This window comes from Sapajus apella, unplaced genomic scaffold, assembly GCF_009761245.1.
Source record: "Sapajus apella isolate SASKATOON/1434 unplaced genomic scaffold, GSC_monkey_1.0 scaffold6, whole genome shotgun sequence".
NCBI lineage: Eukaryota > Metazoa > Chordata > Mammalia > Primates > Cebidae > Sapajus > Sapajus apella.
The window spans coordinates 60,682,386-60,704,304 of NW_022436946.1; positions in this window are offsets into that span (position 1 = coordinate 60,682,386).

A 21,919-nucleotide genomic window follows, 5' to 3' on the forward strand; every position below is an offset into this window, starting at 1 on the left:
ATCTGGGGACAGGCCTTTATGCAGGTACTGAGTGATAATCAATTATAAGTACCTTTAAAATAAATGATTCATGTATACTTATAACCTGAGCTTTACGTTTGTATTTGATTTAATAAAGATGCCTTTGTAGGGAGAGCATCACAATGGCATTAGTTCTTACCCCTCTGTGAAACTTGTATGAGCACTGTATAACATGATAGGGATATTATTTGTTTTCATCAGGTGTTTCTAAGAAATTGTTCATACCAAACTTGAGACCAGTTGACTCTAACAGTGGGACAATTCCTCTTTTCCCTTTTTATCCATAGAATATAGTTGATGGAATTGTAAATACTAAATACTGTTTTGAGGTTGTACATAAAAGCTCATCTTTTATTTGGTCTTTAAAGTCTTAGATTAATCTTAAACAATTGCTTTTGACTTGATAAGTAGAATATATTTATGTCCAAGAAGATATAACAGTCCTAAACATGTATGCACCTAACAACAATGTTTCAAAATATGAGGAAGAAATTGTTATGACTCAATGGATAAATAAACAAATCCACTCTTATAGTTGGACACTACAACATCCCTCTTCTCAAGTAATTGAGAGATTAAACAAGCAGAAACTAAGTAAAGATAGAGTTGGCTTGAATAGCATTATCAATCAACTGGACCTAATTGACATTTATACCCAACAGAATACACATTGTTCTCAAGCTAACCTGGAACATTTATCAAGACACAAAACATTCTGAGCCATAAGACACCCCATCACAGATATTAAAAAATGGAAATAATGCAAAGCATATTCTCAGACCACAATTGAATTCAACTTGAAATCAATAAAAGAATGATAGGTGGAAATTTACTCAAATATTTGAATGTTAAACAACATACCTCCACATAACATGGATCAAATAAGAAGTCTCAAGAAAAATTTAGAAATATTTTGAAAATACAGATTATCAAAATTTGTGAGATACAGAAAAAACAGTGCTTAGAGGAAAATTTATACGATTGAATGTATATATGAAAGAAAAGAAAGATACAGCACCAATAACCTAAGCTTGCAACTTCAGAAACTAGAAAAAGAAGAAAAAATTAAGCCCAAAGTAAACAGAAAAAAAAGAAATAAAAATTAGAGCAGAAATCAACTTGGCAAGAGGAAATCCATAAAGAAAATCAACAAGACTAACACTTGGTTCTTTGAAATGATCAATCAAATCAATAAACCTCTAGCCAGGCCAAGAAAAAAAGAGAATACATAATACCAGAAATAAAATAGGGGTCATCACTGCTGATCCCATGGACATTAAAAGGTTAATAAAGGAATCTTCTGAACAACCCTATGCCCACATATATAACCTAGATAAATGAACCAACTTTTTGAAAGATACAGTCTACCAAAATCCACACAAGGAGAAACAGACAGTTGGAATAGACCTGTATCTATCAAGGAAATTAAATCAATTATGTAGTAGCCTGCCAAAACAGAAAGCACCAGGCCCCGATAGGTTCACTGATAAATTCCACCAAAAATTTAGGAAAGAAATTATACAAATTCTCTATAATCTCTTCAAGAAAATAAAAGCAGAAAGAATACTCCCTAACATTTTATGAGGCCAGCATTCCACCAACAGCAAAACCAAAGACATTGCAAGAAAAAGAAACTACAGACCAATATCTCTAACCATCTTTCATGAACACAGATATAAAAATCCACAACAAATTATGAGCAAATAACATTCAACAGTGTATAAGAAGAATTATGCATCATGAACCAGTGGGATTTATTCCATGTGTGGTTTCAAAAATCAGTTAATTCAATTCATCACATCAACAGACTAAAGAAGAAAAAACATGTAATTTTATCAATAGGTACAGAAAAAAACATTTGAGAAAACCCAAAACCCATTCATGATTTTTTTAAAAAATTCTCTGCAAACTAGAAATAGAGAGGGACTCAATTTGATATAAAACATCTACAAAAACCATACAGCTAATGTTATACTTAATGGCAAGAAGCAAGATCTACCCCTAAGATCAGGTGTGAACAAGGCAAGAATGTCTATTCTTACCTCTCCTATTTAACATCCTACTGGGAAGCCCGAGCTGATACAATAGGATAAGGAAAGAATATAAAAGGTATACGGATTGGGAAGGAAAAAATAAAACTATATTTGTTCAGAGATGCCATGATTGTCAACGTAGAAAATCCCAAAGAATCAACAACATCAGAAAACTCTAAAGCTAATAAGCAATTTTAAGAAAGTTGCAGATACAAGGTTAATATATAAATTGCTTTCTTATATACCAACAGTGAAAAATTGAAATTTGAAATGAAAACATAATGGCATTTACATTCACACTAAAAGGAAAAAAGAAATCTATGAAAATATGCACAAGATTTATGAGGAAAATTATAAGACTATGATGAAAGAAATCAAGGAAGATAACACATGGTGAGACAGTCCATGTACATGGAGAGGAAGACTCAATCTTTTTCTTTTTCTTTTTTCTTTTTCTTTCTTTTTTTCTGCCAACTTCACCAGGCATGACACATTTCACCCTGCAGGGAGACATCGGCATCTCTCCCTCGGACTCTAAGTTTTTTCCCACCATTTTTGTACTGGCAATTCTCCCCTGCATGGAAAGCTCTTCCCCTTACTTCCATTTGCCTGCTTTCTACTTTTCATTCAAATCTCTCTCTCTCCTTCTTGCAGAGATTTTCTCTGATCATTCTCTTCCAGTATCCTTCCCTGTTACTTTCTACCAGACTATTCTACCAGCTTTCTAGCCAGTAGCACAAATGGCTCAAAACCTTGAACTCGAAGACATCTCCTCACAAGGAACCACATTATCTCTGCCTTCCTGCCCTTACATTTTCCTCTTTACTCACTCTCTGAAGCCACAACAGCTTCTGTTGCTCCTCCTAAGTGCGAGGCATCCCCAGCAGGGCCTGTGCATTGGCTGAATGCTGTTCTGAGATGACCACGGGTTCCCTGTTCTGTGAAATTCAGTGTTTGCTCAGGTGTCACCTTTTTAATAAACGGTGACACCTGAGCTCTAACTTCTGACTCCTCTAACTCTTCCTCCCCTGTGCTCCATCCTTTGCAAATCTGTTTTTTCTACAGCATGAATCACTTAACTATCAACATCATTCCTTGCTTGTCCCCTACCCTGCCACTTCCTTCAGGCCTTGAGAATGCAAGCTACTCCAGCAGGAATTTTTATTATCTTTTCTGGTGTCTCCTAGGTGCCTAGAACAGAGTTGTGCATGCAGAAGGTGCTCAATAAACACTTGAATGTCTCTGAAATTACTCAATATATTGATTTACCAGTGTTATTTATTATTCCAGATTGTGATCCTCAGTGCAGGATCTGGTTCAGAGCTCTATCTACTCACTGACTGCACCCCACTATGGTTGCCCCCAAATCCCAGAATACCAAAGGACAGGAGAAACATTTCCTATGAATGCCCTTTTAAATTTCTAATAAAAGGCCAGACCACAGGCTACTCCAGACCCTGCCAATCTACACGCATCACCCTAAATGTTGTAAGATGTCATTTCTTCCAAACTTGATCTGTGGATTCAATGTAAGCCAATCAAAGTCCTAGCAAGTTATTTTGTGGACATTGACAAACATTCCAAAGTTTACACAGAAAGACAAAAGACCCAGACCAACCAAGACGGTATTTAAAAAAGAATAACAGTTGGAGCACTGACACTATCTGACTTCAAGACTTATGCACAAGCTACAGTGATCAAGACAGTGTTGCACTGGTGTAGGAAAAAAAAAAGACAAACATTTCAACAGAACAGAAAAGAGAACCCAGAAATAGACCCAAACGAATATAGTCAACTAATCTTTGACAAAGGAGAGAAGACAATCCAACAGAGAAAGGATGGTCTTTTCAACAAATGGTACTGGAACAAGTGGTTATCCACATGCTCCCCACCCCTCAAAAGAGGAATCTAGACACTGACCTTAGGCGCCTCACCAAAATTAACTCAAATCAGATGATAGACCTGAAGGCAAAATGTAAAAATATAAAACTCCTAGAAGATAGCATAGGAGTAAATCCAGAGAAACTTGGGTTTGGTGATGATTTCTTACATACAACACCAAAAGCATGATCTGTGGGGGAAAAAAAAAATCGGTAAGTTGGACTTCTAAACCAAAAATAAAATTCTAAGCCGCTCAACCAACTGAGTGGACCCCTCTTGGCCAGGGGCATTCTAAAGTAAACCTGAAACACTGGTTCAGTCCATGATGGGAATGGGTGGTTGGACATCCTTATTTATACCTTCCTCCCTTTGGAATTCAGGCACAGAATGACCAGCTATTAATAATAAAACAGAGACCTTAAGACTGACAAAACATATTCTCTATAGCAATAAGATACCAACATGGCAGATGCAGGATCTGAAAGAAACTATTTTACCCCAAAATATATTTCTTTGACATATTTTGAATGGCTCTGCAAAGCTGTCTCCTGTGGGTGATATCTACATTCTGTAGAGAATTCCTTTTCCTTTCCAGGTTTTTGTTCCTGATCCAGAAAAGAATTAACTAAGAGTCTGGCAGCTTTTTAAGTCTAATAAGAAATATTTATAACATATTCTGTCTGAAGCCTGCCACCTGGAGGCTTCACCTGTGTAATAAGAACCTTGGTCTTCACAATGCCTTATCTTAACCCAGACACTCCCTTCTATTGATTCCAGGTCTTTAGAGAAACTCAACCAATTGCCAGTCAGAAAAATCTTTGCATCCACCTGTGACCTGGAAGCCCCCCACACCCACACCCGCCACTTCATCCTTCAAATTGTCTTGCCTTTCTGGACCAAACCAATGTATATCCTACATGCACTGATTGATGTCTTATGTCTCCCTAAAATGCAAAAAACTGAGCTGTAGCCCAACCACCTTGGGCACATGTTCTCTGGATCTCCTGGGGCTGCATCACGTGCTTTAGCACTCATATTTGGCTCCAAATAAATCTCTTCAAATATTTTACAGAGTTTGACTCTTTTCATCAACAGACTTTATTAAAAATTTTAAGACTTGTCTGTGAAAGATACTATTAAGAAAATGAAAAGACAAGCCACAGACTGGAAGAAAATATTTGCAAAACACATAAGAACTGATAGCCAAAGAATTCAACAAAGAACTCTTAAAACTCAACAATGAGAAAACAAACAACCCAACTGAAAAACAGGCAAAAGTTCTGAATGGACACCTCATCAAAGAAGATATACAAATGGCAAATAAGCATATGGAAAGATCCTCAACACAACATGTAATTAAGGAATTGCAAATTAAAACAACAACAATATACCACCACATAACTAAAATTCAAAAACACTGAAACACCAAATGCTGGTGAGGATGTGGAGTAAGAACTGTCATTCATTGCTGATGGTAATGCAAAATGATATGGCCACTTTGGGAAACAGATTGGCAATATTTACAAAATTAATCCTACTCTGACCATATGATTCAGCAGTTTTGCTCCTTGGCATTTACCCCAATGAACTGAAAACATGTTTATACAAAGCCTCGCATACAAATGTTTATGGCAGTTTTTGGTTTTTTGTTTATTTAAGTTTTATTTTTTTTCTTTCCAGCTTTCTTTTTTTTTTTTTTAGGTTCAAAGGGTACATGTGAAAATTCATTACATGGGTAAATTGCATGTCCCAAGGGTTTGGTATTCAGATACTTTTGTCACCCAGGTAATCAGGATAACGCCTGACAGGTAGTTTTTCTATCTTAACTCCTCTCACTCACTATCCTCAAATATGTCCCAATGTCTATTGATCCTTTTTTTGTGTTCATGTGTACTAAATGTTTTACTCTCACTTACAAGTCAGAACATGCAGTATTTGGTTTTCTGTTCCTGCATTAAGTTGCTCAGGATAATGCCTCCAGCTCCATCCATGTTGCTGAAAAGGCCATGATCTCATTTTTTTAATAGATGTATGCAGTATTCCATGGTGTATATGTACTACACTTTCTTTATCCAGTCTGCTGTTCATAACATCTAGGTTGATTCTATGTCTTTTGTTTATAGCAGTTTATTCATAATTACTAAAACTTGAAAGCAACCAATATAGGTAAATAAAAAAACTGTGGTACATCGTACAATGAAATTTTATTCAGCAATAAAAAGAAATCAACTACTGCACTGTGAGAAAACATGAAGGAAACTTGCTAAGTAAAAAAAGCCAATCTGAAAAGGCTATATACTGTAAGATTATAACTATATGACAGTCTGGAAGAGGCAAAACTGTGGAGACAATAAAAAGATCAGTGGTTGCTGGGGGTTCAGAAGAAAGAGGTGATGAAAGGATGAATAAATAGAGCACAGATTTTCAGAACAGTGAAACTATTCTATATGATACTGTAGTGGTAGATGCATGTGATACGGTTTTTGTCAAAATTCACAGAAGTGTAAAATAAAAAGAGTGAACCTTATGTAAACTATGGACTTTAATATTAATGTATCAAGATTGGCTTATCATTTGTAACAAATGTACCACACTAATGGAAGATGTTAATAATAAGGGAAATCAGGAAGTGTGTTTGGGTTGAGTGAGTATTTAGGAACTCTCTGGCCTTCTGCTCAATTGTCTTGAAAACCCAAAACTTATCAAAAAATATATATTTTTTAAAGACGTTTAGAGCAGTTTTAGGTTCACATTAAAATTGAGTGAAAGATACAGAGATTCCCCGTCTATTCTCTACCCCAACACATGCATGACCTCCCCAACTATCAACATCAAGCACCATAGTGGTACATTTGTTACAATCGATGAACCCACATTAGCACATCATCATAACCTAAAGTTCATAGTTTACATTAGGGCTCACCTTTGGTGATGTACATTCTATAGTTTGGACAGATATATAATGACACGTACTATATTCAGCCTTATAGTATTGATATAGTTTAAATACATGTTGCCACCAAGTCTCATGATGAATTTTAATTCCATTTAATTTAATCAACATTGGAGAATGTTGCAGGTGGGGCCTGGTGAGAGGTGTTTGGGTCATGGGGACAGATCCCTCCTGCTTGGTACTGTCCTCACAATAGTGAGTTCTCTCAAGATTTGGTTAAGTATATGACACCCCCCCCAACTCCCTCTTGCTCCTGCTTTCTCCATGTAACATGCAAGCTTCCTGCTTCACCTTCTACCATAAGTAAAAGCTTCCTGAGCCCATCCCAGAGTAGATACTGATGCTATACTTCCTGTAAATCCTGCAGAACCATGAACCAACTAAATCTCTTTCTTATAAACTACCCAGTCTCAGGTATTTCTTTATAGAAATGCAAGAATGGCCTAACACAGAAAATTGGTACCAGGAGTAGGACAGTGCTATAAGAATACCTGAAAATGTGAAAGCAACTTTGGAATTGGGTAACAGGCTGATGGTGGAAGGGTTTGGAGGGCTCAGAGGAAGACAGGAAGATGAAGGAAAGTTTGGAACTTCTTAGACTGGTTAAATGATTGTGACCAAAATGCTGAAAGTGATATGAGCAGTGAAATCCACGCTGCTCAGGTCTCAGAGGCAAATGAGGAACTTATTAGAAACCAGAGCAAAGGTCACCTTTGTTGTGTCCTAGCAAAAAATTTGGCTGCATTGTGGCCATGCCCTAGGGAATCTGTGGAAATTTGAACTTGAGAGTGATGACCTAGGGTGTCTGGCAGAAAAAATTTCTAAATAGCAAGTGTTCAAGGTGTGGCCTGGCTGTTTCTAATAGGCTACACTCAGAGGTAAAAGCAAATAAATTTTTTAAGTTGGAAATTATATTTTAAAGGGAAGCAGAACATGCAAGTTTGGAAAATTTGTAGCCTAGATATGCAGCAGAGAAAGAAAAAGCTTTGTGGGGAGAGGAATTCAAGCAAGTTGTAGAGCAACCACTTGCTAAACTAAAAAGGAGGCAAGTGCTGATAGCCAAGACAATGGGAAAAGGGTCTCAATGGCATTTCTAAGACCTTCACTGCAGCCCCTCCTATCATAGGCTCAGAGGCCTAGGAGGACTGAATGGTTTCATAAACCAGGGCTAGGGCCCTGCTGCCCTGTGCAGTCTCAGGACACTGCTTCCTATATCTCCTCTGCTCCAGCATCAGCTGTGGCTCAAAGGGACCCCAGTAAATCTCTGGCAGCCACTCCAGAAGGAAAAAGCCGTGAGCTTGGGAGGCTTTAATGTGGTGTTAAGCCTGCAGGCACACACAGTGCAAGAGTAAAGGGGTCCTTTGCCTGGATTTCAGAGGATGTATGGGAAAGGCTGGGTGCCCAAGCAGAAGCGTGCTGCAGGGCCAGAACCCTCACAGAGAGCCTCTACTAGGGCAGTGGCAAGGGGAAATGTGGGGTTGGAATCCCCATACATAGTCCCCAATGAGGCATTGCCTAGTGGAGTTGTGAGAAGGAGGCCACCATCCTCCAGACTCCAGAATGCTAGGTTCACTGGTAGCTTGCTCCTTGCACCTGGAAAAGCCACAGGCACTCAACAATCTATAAGAGCAGATACGGGGCTGAACCCTGCAAAGCCACAGGGGTAGATCTACCCAAGGCCTTGGGAGCCCACCCCTTATACCATCATGCTCTGGATGTGGGACATGGAGTCAAAGGAGATCATTTTGGGGCTATAAGATTTAATGACTGCCCTGCTGGGTTTTGACCTTGCATGGAGCATATAGCCTCCTTTTTTTTGGCCAATTTTTCCCTTTTGGAATGGAAGTGTTCACCCAATGCCTGTACCGGCATTATGTCTTGGAAGTAAATGACTTGTTTTGATTTTATGGGTTCATAGGTAGAAGGAACTCATATCCTGATGAGACTTTGAACTTGGAATTGGGACTTGGGACTTTTGAGTTGATGCCGGAATGAGTTAAGTCTAGGGGACTATTGGGAAGGCAATATTGTATTTTGCAATGTGAGGACATGAGATCTGGGGGCTAGGGGTGGAATGATATAGATTGAAAAACATCTCCACCAAATCTCATGTTGAATTGTAATCTCCAATGTTGGGGGTGGAGCCTGGTGGGAGGTGTTTGTATCATGGTGGTAGATCCCTCAGGCCTTGGTGTTGTCCTTGTGATAGTGAGTGAGTTCTCTCAAGATTTGGTTGTTTAAGTGTGTAGCACCCCACCCCCGTCCTGTTGCTCCTGCTGTTGTCATGTGACATGCAAGCTCCCTGCTTCACCTTCTACCAAGCTCCCTGCTTCACCTTCTACCATGAGTAAAAGCTTCCTGAGGCCTCTGTACAGGAAGGACTGTACAGGAAGCATATTCTGGTGCTATGCTTCCTGTACAGCCCGCAGAACTGTGAGCCAGTTAAACCTCTCTTTTAATAAATTATCCAGTTTCAGGTGTTTCTTTACAGCAAAGCAAGGATAGCCTAACACAAGTATCATGCAGAGTATTTTTCTGCCCTACAAATGTTAATTTTAAAAACTGTTTCTGTAGAAAAAGAGAAAGAACTAAAGTAAACAGTGATTCTAAGTCTGCCCAAAAGAGAAAGAATTGAAAGAAAACAGTGATTCTAAGTCTGCCCAAACTTTTCCCACACTGTTCACGGTGGGGAGTGACCATCCAGAGACTTTAGTTACCTCCAGTGCTACTCAGAAGATCAATTTCCCAACACACCTGTTGCCCATTTACGGTTTGGCTCACAGAAGACATATTAGGAAATTTTGCTCTAAGAAAACAAGATAGAGAAAGTTAATTTTAATTATAGTTTCAATTATTTTTCATTGTGGAAAAATAATGTATGCTGATTAATTAATAAATTTGGAAATAATTATTTCTATTGCTGGCAAGATGTGGTGAATCTGGAATGCTCTAACAATGCAGGATTCAAGATAAATTGTTATAGACTTTTTCCAAAACAACTTTATCCATAAGTCTGTACATATTATATGTGTGCTTTGTAAAATATTATATATACTTATATTTAATAATTTGATTATTGGTAATTTATGCTATGAAATAAATTTGATGGTTCAAACTATACCAACTGTACAAATATGTTTATTACTGCATTATTTATAATGACAAAACACAGAAACTATCTGAATATGTAGTAATAGCAGAATGATTAAATAATGTTTTTGTAGCAATTCAATAAGATAGTTACAATCATTAAAAATCATGATTAGGACATTTGATTATAGCCAGAATTGTTGTTACTAATTATGGTTACAATTAGCTCAACGTGGCACTACACAATAAAGAATGAATACAAAATCTTCAAACCTTACATTCTTTCCATCTAACCTCCACAGCTCTGTCCATGTTCACCTTATAGCCTGGAGTAAATGAATGATTGTACAAATACAACTATGTAAACATCATGTGCGAATGTGCAGAGACTGGCAGCTCATTGAAATTGAAAGGCCACATGATGAGAGTTAGGATTTTCTTTTTCATTTTTAAATTTCTATTGTTTGTATAATAAATAATTTATCTTTAAATAATGAGCAATACTTTGCCTCTCCTAATTCACTGGGGACTTAAGAGACTTGAAAGCTCATTCTTGAGCAGGCATCATGGCATGCCCACACTGGCAACAAATCTGAGAATTGAAGTACTTATCCATATAATTCAACATCCTGACCATTCTCCCTCTACCTCCCAGATAATCACTTTTTAAAAACTATATAGAGAATTGAAACAGATTTCTTCCTTTAGATAATTGTCTCAACTCTCAACTCATTTGGCTGGTTAAAATCTGTTACAGAAATGCTTCTCAAGCTTTAATTGCACATGAATCACCTGGGGACCTTGTTAAAAGGCAGACTTTGATTTGGTGGACTTGGGATGGGGACTGAGATTCTTCATTTCTATCCAGCTCCCAGGTGATGCTGATGCTGCTAGCCCTGGACCATAATTGCGTAATAAATAATATAGCATTTCAGTAATCTACTTATCTAGTGAATCCAGATAATTCATATACTTATATGTGTGTGCATATATATGTATATATATATATATATAACTCATATACTTATGTGTGCATATATATCATGTATATGCACTTTATATATACATCTATACCTTATATATGTACATTTACATATACATATAGACTCTCTATACATATAAAGTACAGATACATCTATATACATGTATACTATATACACAAACACATGAAGTATTCCATCAGGCTTGACCATCAACATGAAGCGTATTCTGGCAAATGGCCGGTTTATACTGTAATTTATGCTATACAGACAGCCTAGAGTTTTCTCATTTTTGAAACAAAGATGACAAACAGTAGGTAAGTTACCTACTATTTCTAGATTCTGTGGAGAGAAAAAGAAAGAAATGAAGTGTTGAGTTTGACCATGCTTGGCAGAGCCCCGACTTGTTTAATGATCAAAGCAAAATCTGGTCGTAAATGTTCAAAAACCATCAATAAGCTCTAGTAATGCTTGCTGATGAAATTGACATCTAGCACTCTTCTTACTCATAGACTATGCTTGAAAAATATTTGTTCAGTAAATGCTGCATAAACAAGTTTATGAATAACTACAGCCATATCTTGGTACCATATCTTATGCTGCAATCTTCAGCTGCTGGCTGAAAATATCTTTTTCTCATGGTGTTCTCAAGCAATAAACCTAACTGACTTCAAATCCGATGACAATATTCATTTTTGTGGAAAATCTTACATTATCAAGATGAGTTTTTCTGTGACATAGTATTTGAATTGATGACATCTTCCAGAGTCAGTCAGTAACTCTCAACAAATCCTATTTTCCAGACCCTGTCCTCAGCAAAAACAATGCTGAGAGATCAGAGCACAACTATCTGCAGGGTGTAAAAAGGCAGCATCTGAAATACTCTTTTCTCACTTCTTTCTTTGCATAGATAATGCATTGCTTTCCCCCACCAAATAGGGATTGTTGCCATAGTAATGTTTTACAAACACTCCTAGATCAATATTAGAACTGCAAAAAGTATCTGAGATATTCTGTGCAATTTGTGAATCTAAAGCTATATCTCCACTCTTGTTTATTTGCTCAACTGTAGACTACAGATTTGAGCAATTCCTCACAACTGGTCAGTTCTATAAGGTGAAGAATTAGTCAGTCAACCAACAAGTTTCCTGTGAATGCTTCCCAAGCTGAGGACTATGCTAAGCATTAAACAATAACCAGCAACGTCAAATGCAGAGGCTGTTTGTCTGTCAATCCGGAAAAAAACAGTGCAGCGTTGACTGCACCAGAGTGCCAGGATCCCAGCTGTCCCTTAAAATGCAGACTGATTTTTTTATGTTGTATTTCAAAGTTTACCTAAGAAAATTAAATGTTTCTCTTTTTATTGTTCTATTCATCTTTAGCTTCCCATCACAATTCCCAGCCTGCCCACATAAACAATATCTCAGTACCACACACTGCACAAAATATGGAAAACAAATTGCAATTTCTGATATTACAGAATGTTTAGAAACATTCAGATGGTTTAGAATCAAGAGCTATAAGGAAATAAATATATATACCAAGTATGTGTCTGCTTCCTTCTGTAATAAAGCTACACAAACACAGGCAGTGCTTATTATGCCACAAGGTAGACATGTATTCCAAAAGACTCCATTATCTTCAAGTGCTGTTACATAAATCCCCTCAAGTTATCCCAATAATGAATGTCCTTCTGAGGAGCTGAGTAAGAAGATGCCTGGGCTCCAACTGCAGCCCTGCTTCCGGCCATGTGACCCTGAGCAAGTCATTTCACCTTGCCTGAGCCTGGTTTTCCCTGAGTAAAAAAGAACTGTACTTCCCAGTCTGAATCTCCATCTGACTATAAAACCCTGTGGCTCCATGAAACAGAATAAAATAAGGGGTCCCTTCGTCTTTCTTTGGTCTATTGCTCCACTTTTATATCTCTTGTTGATACAGCACAGTATTCATTATCTGTTCTTATGGAAGTTTGGAAGCAAACACACACTGTCTGTCAAAAAGATTGGTGGTGGCTCACACCTGTAACCCTAGCAATTTGGGAGGCCAAGGCAGGTGGATCACTTGGGGTCAGGAGTTCGAGATCAGCCTGGAAAACATGGTAATACCCGTCTCTACTAAAAATACAAAAATTAGCCAGAAATCACTTGAACTCAGGAAGCGGAGGTTGCAGTGAGCCAAGATTGTGCCACTGTACTCCAGCCTAGGCAACAAAGAGAAACATCATCTCAAAAAAAAAAAAAAAAGAGATTTAACTCAGTGTTTTCCCAGCCATGCATATTATAGGAATGAATTCAAGAATTAAGTCTGGAAGAATGAGGATACTTGTTATTTCAAATTAAGAATACATAATTTATATATACATATATGAGTTTCAGAAAAAATATATAGTTTAGGTAACTGAAACATGAACATTACCAAGTAATTGGTCAAGCTGCCTTAGTTTTTTATACATCCATATTTAGAAATAAAATAATGGCCTGATATAAATGGCTTCTAACTACCTGTCCTATATTATTCCTCCATTGTAAACTTGAGTGAAATTGCATAAAGTTAGTCCATTGACCTGTAAAGTCAGATTTGCCCTCTAAAATGCAAGCTATTCTCAATATAAATAATTCTTTAACTATTTATAACAGTCATTTTTGCTATATGAAAAGTGCTTGAAGTGTATGCTTAGAATGTTGAATTATAATTTAAATTTAAACATTATTTGGCATAGGGTTGACTACCACTCAGTGAATTCCTGGTTACCTGCATTGTGGCAAAATGCTATCTGCCCAGGTAAGTGAAAATTGACTATATTTTTATTGCTCTGAAATTTCCCTTGGCCTGCTCTTTTTCTCCCATACATCTCTGGGAACTTAACCTTTCCTCACTGGGATCTAATTCTTTAGTTGGAAAAACTGGAAACAACCTTATGTGGGAACCCTAGATATTCAGATGTTAGAGAGATGTACTGTTATTACATAAGAGGTGTACTTGGAATCTTTCTATTTACACAGATTAAATGGAATGAATAGTTGTGATAACTTCTGTAATTGAACACCAGTGTACTGTTCTGGGTCCATCAGGCCATACAGCAGAATGAGCTGACATAAGCAAGTTTCCTCCCTGCATCACCATCTTACACCCAGCTCCCAAAACATAGAAATACTTGTTAAAACAGGACAACACCACAATACAATTTTACTACAAGCTAAGCACAAAAGAATGGTAAAAATTCAGGAAGCAAAAACGGAGGCAGAAGCCAAAGTCAGAGTAGCACTCAGTAGTAGGGTGATGCTGCATTGGCCCATAGGGATTGAATGGAATGGAAGCCCTTAGGACTGCTGATTGAAGGGCAAGAAGTTCAGCCTAGGCTCTACATAAGGCTGGCAGCCTAACTGGGCCTTGGGTATGAAGGTCAGAGCTGTGAAGCACTGCCTTCTCCAAAGAAAAGGAGCCAGGAAAACTCTCCACAAGTCCAGGAAAGCCTTGAAGAAAGCTGCTGTCCTTCTGCGGCCTTGGGTTAGAAAATAGTCACTTGGAAATCAAAACCCCAGTTCTGTGACATATTTGGGTACATAACTTGAATTTACCTCATGTGCATGGTAGACAACCTTCAGGCCGAGAAACAAGCCCAAAAAGTGGCCCAGGACCACTGGGACCCTAGAACCTGGAGAAACAAACTGCAATTTGAGGGCATCTGGAAGGTTCCTAGCAAATGTGGAAATGGAAGGATAAACAGAATTTCAGTAGACAGAATTAGGGGAAAGGTGTTTCAGGTGGACACCTGCCTGTGCAAAAGCCCATGAGGGACTATGTGGCCTAAGGTAAGAAATTTGTGAAGGAGTAGAATGAGAAAAAAGGCTGGGTATGGGGGCAGATTAGAGGAATAAGATGATAAACTTTTTTATTGTAAAAATAACTGGTATTATGCTCAAGCTGATTGCAAATGTCACAATGTATAAAGCTAATAATTAGGTTTATATCTCTACTCTATAATGAGCAATATGAATAATGAATGGTATGAATGAGTGAAAGGGTTGCATAATACTAGCTAACCTCCCCTGAGTTCTCTTGGCCAAATAATTCCCCACAATCAGATAAATAAATCCTTGGGGATACTTTCCTAGAGCTTGCTATAGAGAAGGCCAAATGAGAAGGAGTTCAGTTTTCATATAGTTTGGAGCATTGGTCCTTGTTACTTCCAATTTGGGGCTATTTGCAACCATTGTCTAGTATGTCTAACTCAATCATAAAGTCTCTCACTTAATCTCAGTTTCAGCTGCTTCACTAATTGTCTTTTGAGATCTTCCCTGGGCTCTCGCTAAAGAATATTTCATGTAGTCTACATAATTTATACATACAGTCAAACCATACCAAAAGAGTTTCTAAACTGGGAAGACATGAAGCCTGCTGTTTTGCATGATGTGGTGTTACATAAAAACTTAATTTTTTAATATAAATCAGGGTTAGGCACACTTTTCAATAAAGAGCCAGATAGTGAATCTTTTAGGCTTTGTGGGTTATATACAGTCTCTATCACATATTTGTCTTAGTTTTTTTCATTTGCTTTTATAACACTTAAAAAGTGTAAAAACCAGTCTTAGTTCACAGGCCATACAAAAAAAGCTAGGGCCAGATTGGCCCACCAGCTGTAGTTGGCTGAGCCCTGATATAGATTAATCCAAGGAATACAGCATTTTTGGCATTTAATTACAAAGAAGTCCAGAGCTAGCATGAGTGAATGACTGAGACCCTGAGGGATGACGGTTGGAGTGCTGAGACCAGCTGAAGAGAATGTTAAAAACATAAGACCATGCTCGCCTGAACAACCAGAGCATCCATCAAAAGGAAATCATTTTCAAAGTGAAATCATGCTTGCATGACGAACAGCAGAATATCAATCCAAACAGATGTGTAGGAGGCAATGGAAAGTCAGAACCATGGAACAGTGGATTATTTAAAGCAAATGAAATCACGTGCTAGAGAAGATGTATAAAGCAGCCTAGAATGGGATTTTAAGGAAGATTCTACATCAAAACAAAACTACTCTGCTACACCACCCTTCAGTTTCAAGTCATTTTAAGGCTAGGTAACCACTTGTAGTCTAACTCCTATTATAAACTAATACATAAATATAAAGCTATTATTCTGGAGAAAAAGAAGAGAGATAAGGAAGTAGGGGAAATAGAAGAAAGGCAGAAAGAAGAAAGATAGAAGGGTGTGATGATAAATTTTCTGTTAACTTGACTGGGCTATGGGGATGTCCAGGTAGCTGATAAAACATTATTTCTGGGTGTGTCTGTAGGGGTGTTTCCAGAAGACATTAGCATTTGAACTGGTAAACTGAGTAAAGCAGATGGCCTTTCTCGATGTGGGTGAGCATTATTTAATACACTGGGGGCCCCCAAAGAGAACAGTAGAATGGAGGAAGTGGGAACTATCTCTCTGCTTAAGCTGGTCATCTAACTTCTCCTTCCCTCAGACATTGGTGGTTCCAGTTCTCAGCCTCCAGACTTGGACTGGATCTCCTGGTTCTCAGGCCTTCCAGCTCAGACCAACATAACATTATTGACCTTCCTGAGTCTTCAGTTGGCTGATGGCAGATTGCAGGACTTCTCAGCCTCCACAATCCTGTAAGTTGATCCCTCATAATAAATTTCCGTATATCTATAAATATCCTGCTGGTTCTGTTTCTGGAGATCCCTGACTAATACGGATGAGAAAAGAAATGAGGGGAGAGAAGGAAAGGCCAAGGGAAATGAAGAAGAACAAAAACATAACATTTAATAAAACTTTAAGTATAAAGTAACACCTGGCATTTGTCTTAAGCCTAAAAACTCTTAACTACAAAAAAGAGTTATCTTTTTTGATTTTTCTTCATGTATTTCCCACAAGAAGTTGACAACTTGTCCAGGATTAATCACATGGCTACCCCAAACTGTGAGGAGGGTGGGAAGTATATTTTAGCTATGCACATTGCCTCCTCTGATAAAATCAGTAGAAAGGGGATAATAATGTTGGGGTAGGCTATGGCAGTTCTTGCCATATGGAGCTAGTGTGACTTTCACCTTATTGTGGTGACTGGAATATTTTTCAGCTAAGTCAGGGATCTGAAAACACAGAAAATGTAAGAAGCATTCAGAGCCACAAGTATGTGATTGGCCAAAGCATTTTGGAGGATGGACATTGGTAAACACCAGTACACTAAATGAGCAATAGAAATAAATGCTTGTAAAATACACTACCCTTTTAAGCTATCCAGAAGAATATGGCATAAACCTTGAAAGAACAGCAGTGTCCTTCAACTAAGCAAAACGTAGTTTATTAGAGATGAGCCCTTTTGAAATGAAAACAATTTAGAAAGTTAATATTGTTAGACTGGGAGGGAATATTTAAAAACATACCCCTGACAAAGAATTTGTATCTAGATTACCTAAAGAACTCAGAACTTGGTAATTAAAGGCAAACAACCTAATTTTAAAATGGGCAAAAGATTTTAGTAGACTAAAAAAGAGATGTACAAATGGCCAAGAGTTACATTAAAATATACTCTATCATTAGTTACCAGATAAATGCAAATTAAAATCAAAATTAGATACCACTACATCCTCACCAGAATGGCTATTAGTAAAAAAGCTGACAATACCAAGTGTTGGCAAGGATGTAGAGAAACATGGAGCTCTTTACTGATGATGGGAATGTAAACATAGTACAGCCAATTTGGAGAACAATTTGGCAGCTTCTTATGAGATTAACATGGAACCCAGTAATTCCACTTTTAAGTATTTACCCAAGAGAAATGAAAATATATGTCCACAAAAGACATAAACATACATAGCAGTTTTATTCATCTTCTCAAAACATCAGGAAACCCAAATGTCCATCAACAGGTGAATGAAGAATGAAATATATCTCACAATTAGAATCCAACAGCACTATGTTCTTTTAAAATCAAAGTATCATGGTATATCCCCATAATGAAATGTTCTCAGAAAGAAAAAAGAAGACTACTGTATTTGATGACATAGTTGAATCTTGAAAAATCACACTCTGTGAAAGAAGTCAGGCACATAAATACATACTGATGATTCTATTTATACAATTCTAGAATAGTTAAAGCTAATCTACAGTGACAAAAAGCAGAGCAGTGGTTGTCTAGGCCAGGAGTGGTAGTGGGAAAATGGACTGCAAAGGAGGCCAATGGAACTTTTGGAGATGTTGGGAAAGTTCTGTTTCTTCATTTTGATAATACTTACAGGTGTATAAATTTGCCAAAACTCATTTAAAAACACATATATTTTTTGTTTTTGTTTGTTTGTTTGTTGAGATGGAGTCTCTCTCTGTTGCCCAGGCTCCCAGGCTGGAGTGCAGTGGTGCAATCTCAGCTCACTGCAACCTCTGCCTCCTAGGTTTAAGCGATTCTCCTTCCTTAACCTCCTGAGTAGCTGGGACTACAGGCATGCACCACCATCCCTGGCTAATTTTTGTATTTTTGGTAGAGATGGGGTTTGCCATGTTGGCCAGGCTGGTCTAGAACTCCTGACCTCTGGTGATCCACCCGCCTCAGCCTCCCAAAATGCTGGGATTACAGGCATGAGCCACCACGCCTGGCCTACATAGTTAAAATCAGATTATTTTATTGTATGTATCCCAATAAATTGATTTTAAAAGAGCCCTAGTGCTGTTGCATTATAACTGAAATAAAAGCATTGTTTATATAAAAATCACATTCTTGGAATATGATTCATTAACTAATTTATTCATCAGATGAATTAATCCTTGGGTCAGAATCAAACGTGTTCACCAAACACCCGCTGTGTGGTAAAAATCATCCTAGTGGTGAGGATTAATAGATACATGACATAGTTTCTACCATCAGTGAGCCTAGTCTCATGAAGGATGTAGGCCTATAGACAAGTAATGTCCATATAGGGTAATGGGCCTGTAATAAAAGTGAGTACACAGTACAGTAAGCGTTCAAAGGAAGGAACCACCACTTCTGCTTCAGGTAATTAAAGAAAGCTTCACCAAGAAGGTGTTTCAGTTGAGCTTTGAAAGATGAGTGTGAAATTATCAGGAAGCCCAGGGGTGGAAGAATGCTGAAAGGGTATTCAGACCATACCCAGAAAGAAACACACTGAAAGAATACAGTTGAGAAATAGTTCCATGCAACAAAGTTTTGGGGTGGACCTTAGGCTTGGTGCAAGTGATAGGGGGTGGCCCCATCAGAGAGGACCTTGTGTGCCATGTTTTTTGTTTGTTTGTTTTTAGAAAAGCAACATGATTGTGATTATAGTGTGCCATTTTAAAGAGTCGAAACTTTGTCCTACATGCATTGAGACACCAATGAAGGGTTTCAGCAGGAGAAGGATGTGGTAAGATTTGCATTTCTGACAAGCAAGATCAATGGATTAGAGGGGAATAAGTCTGAAATGGGGTTCAGTATTATTAATTCATTAAAGAACTGGACACCGTTGTTAGTCAAGACCCAAGCAAAGGCAGCTTACTTTATCAGAGCCCACAGTGCTCCACATGGCCTGGCCACTGCCCTCCTCTCCAATCTCCTTTCCCCACACTGGCCTTCTTACTCACTGTCCTCTGGTCACACTGGTCTCCCTGCCTCTTCTCAGACATTCTAGGTTCATTCCTGCCTTGGGACTTTTCATTAATGTTTGTTTCTGTCTTGCTCTACAGTTCCTTCTCATGAGCCTAGTCTGCATTTAAATGTCACCTCTCTCAGAAAGCCTTTCCCTGACTTCCTGATCTAATGCTTCCTTCTTTGCCATTCACTATCTATTACTTCCCTACTGGATCTTTTTCCCAGCGTCAAGAAGTGTGAAGGATCTGAGATGTTACCTTACTTGCAAGTTAAGAACTTGGCTTGCCGTGGCATCTCATGGATGCCAACATGAGACACAAGACTCTTGGATCAGAAACAGAGGAAATTATTACTCACAGCACAAGTAATCATGAGCTTTATGTTTATATCAGTACTTCTTGGCTATCCAAATTCCAGGGGTAAACAGTGTGACCCAGAGAGATACTGCACACACAGTGAGTTTGTCACAGCTAGGTAACCTAGTACTTAGAAGTTTAATCTTGTATACTGGATGGTAAACAAACCTATCTAACCATCTTAATAATTATTTATTATACTGAACACTAATCAAGCCTACCCTCTGCTCCAGAGAGATGCTGGCTTTATCTTCCAAGGCTGTTTGCCATATAGACATTCTTAAAAATATACTCTAGAACAAAAGAGCAGTTTGTGCCCTTTTGCTTATAAGACATGCAAAAACTTTAGAGAAACTTGGAGAATTATTTCCCAATAATATCCAACCCTCATTTCTTCACTGTTTTTTTTTTTTGTTGTTGTTGTTGTTGTTGTTTTTTAACTTGCTGAATTTTCCCAAGAGTATATTGCTCCATCAGCCACTGTGAACAATTTGGGCAAGAATGGCTGGGATCAAATCCACTAAATTTGTCTTATACAGTAGTTACTTAGGTGTTATCAATAGAACTCCAAGATAAAGGATAAGACCAACTGGCAGCATAAATCTCAACCATGTCCCACTGGTGTCCCAGACCTAACCTGCTGAAAAATCCTATAAGTCACCAGGGTTTACATTAGAAATCCAAGTGGTTTTAAGTTTTCATATTGACATTTGTACTTAGTCTGAAGAATTAATCCAAGTATACTAGAATGTATGGGCAATAGCACAGATTTCACCATGGCCTGTAGAGAAGAAGTTTAGGGTAATTCTCAGCAACCATGCCCAGTGAATTAAGGCTTACCTCAATGCCTTCCAGGGCCAAAGTAGTATTTCCTTAAATACTTGAAGGTCTCTTATGACTATCCATAAGGTACAAGTCGCTGTATTTTCAGGAGAGAGGCACATTAATGCTGGCTTCCTTCATCACTCAGGAGCACAGGTTGACAGTGGTCTCCAATGTGGCCTCATAGCCAACTGTCAGGCCTTGGGGTGCCAAATTTAGTTGGAATAATTTATGTTACTCTTAATATTTGGAAAGACTAGCTGAAAGCAATCAGTCCAACCTGTTCTAGTTTTCCAAACCACCAGCCTCCCTCATGGAATGACCAAGAAAAGAGGCAGAAAAGACATCTAGAGGTAACAGGTGATACTTTTGCAGAAGTGCAGGAGCTAGGGCAATCCCCTACTGTTTCTGGTAGACTTCTCAGAAAATTTGAAAGGAACGATGATCAAATAGCAGTTGGAATCATCTAAAGGAGAAATGCTTGTAACAGTTTAGGAGAGATATACCAAGTGTCTTCCTTCATGAGGAAGGCTCATGGGGCTAATCTAAAAAACAAAAATTATTTGTGCCTCTCTCCTCTGCACCCTCAGGGTCTAAAGTACTTGTATTAGTCCATTCTCATGTTGCTATGAAGAAATACCTGAGACTGGGTAATTTATTAAGGAAAGAGGTTTAATTGACTCACAGTTCCGCATGGCTATGGAGGCCTCAGAAAACTTATAATCATGGCAGAAGGGGGAGCAAACGTGTTCTTCTTCACATGGTGGCAGGAGAGAGACTGAGTGTCCAGAAAAGGGGGAAGCCCCTTATAAAACCAGCAGGTTTTGTGAGAACTCACTTACTATCATGAGAACAGGATGGGGGAAATCGCCCCCATGATTCAGTTACCTTCTACCAGGTCTCTCCCACGACACATGGGGATTATGGGAACTATAATTCAAGATGAGATTTGGGTGGGGACACAGTCAAACCTTATCAGTATTCCTTACCCAGGTGCTGGATTCTTGCTCTCCCTCCACTGTTTCAAAAATCAGTGTGTCCTATTACAATAGCTACAACATCCCCTTTTCTCTAATCATCCCAGATCTTTCATCTGATAGGGGTCATGTACAAGAAGAAAAAGGACACTTTTTAAAACTTATAGAGATCTACAATATTCCCTACTTTGGCCTGTGAGCCACCTACCCCCACAAAAG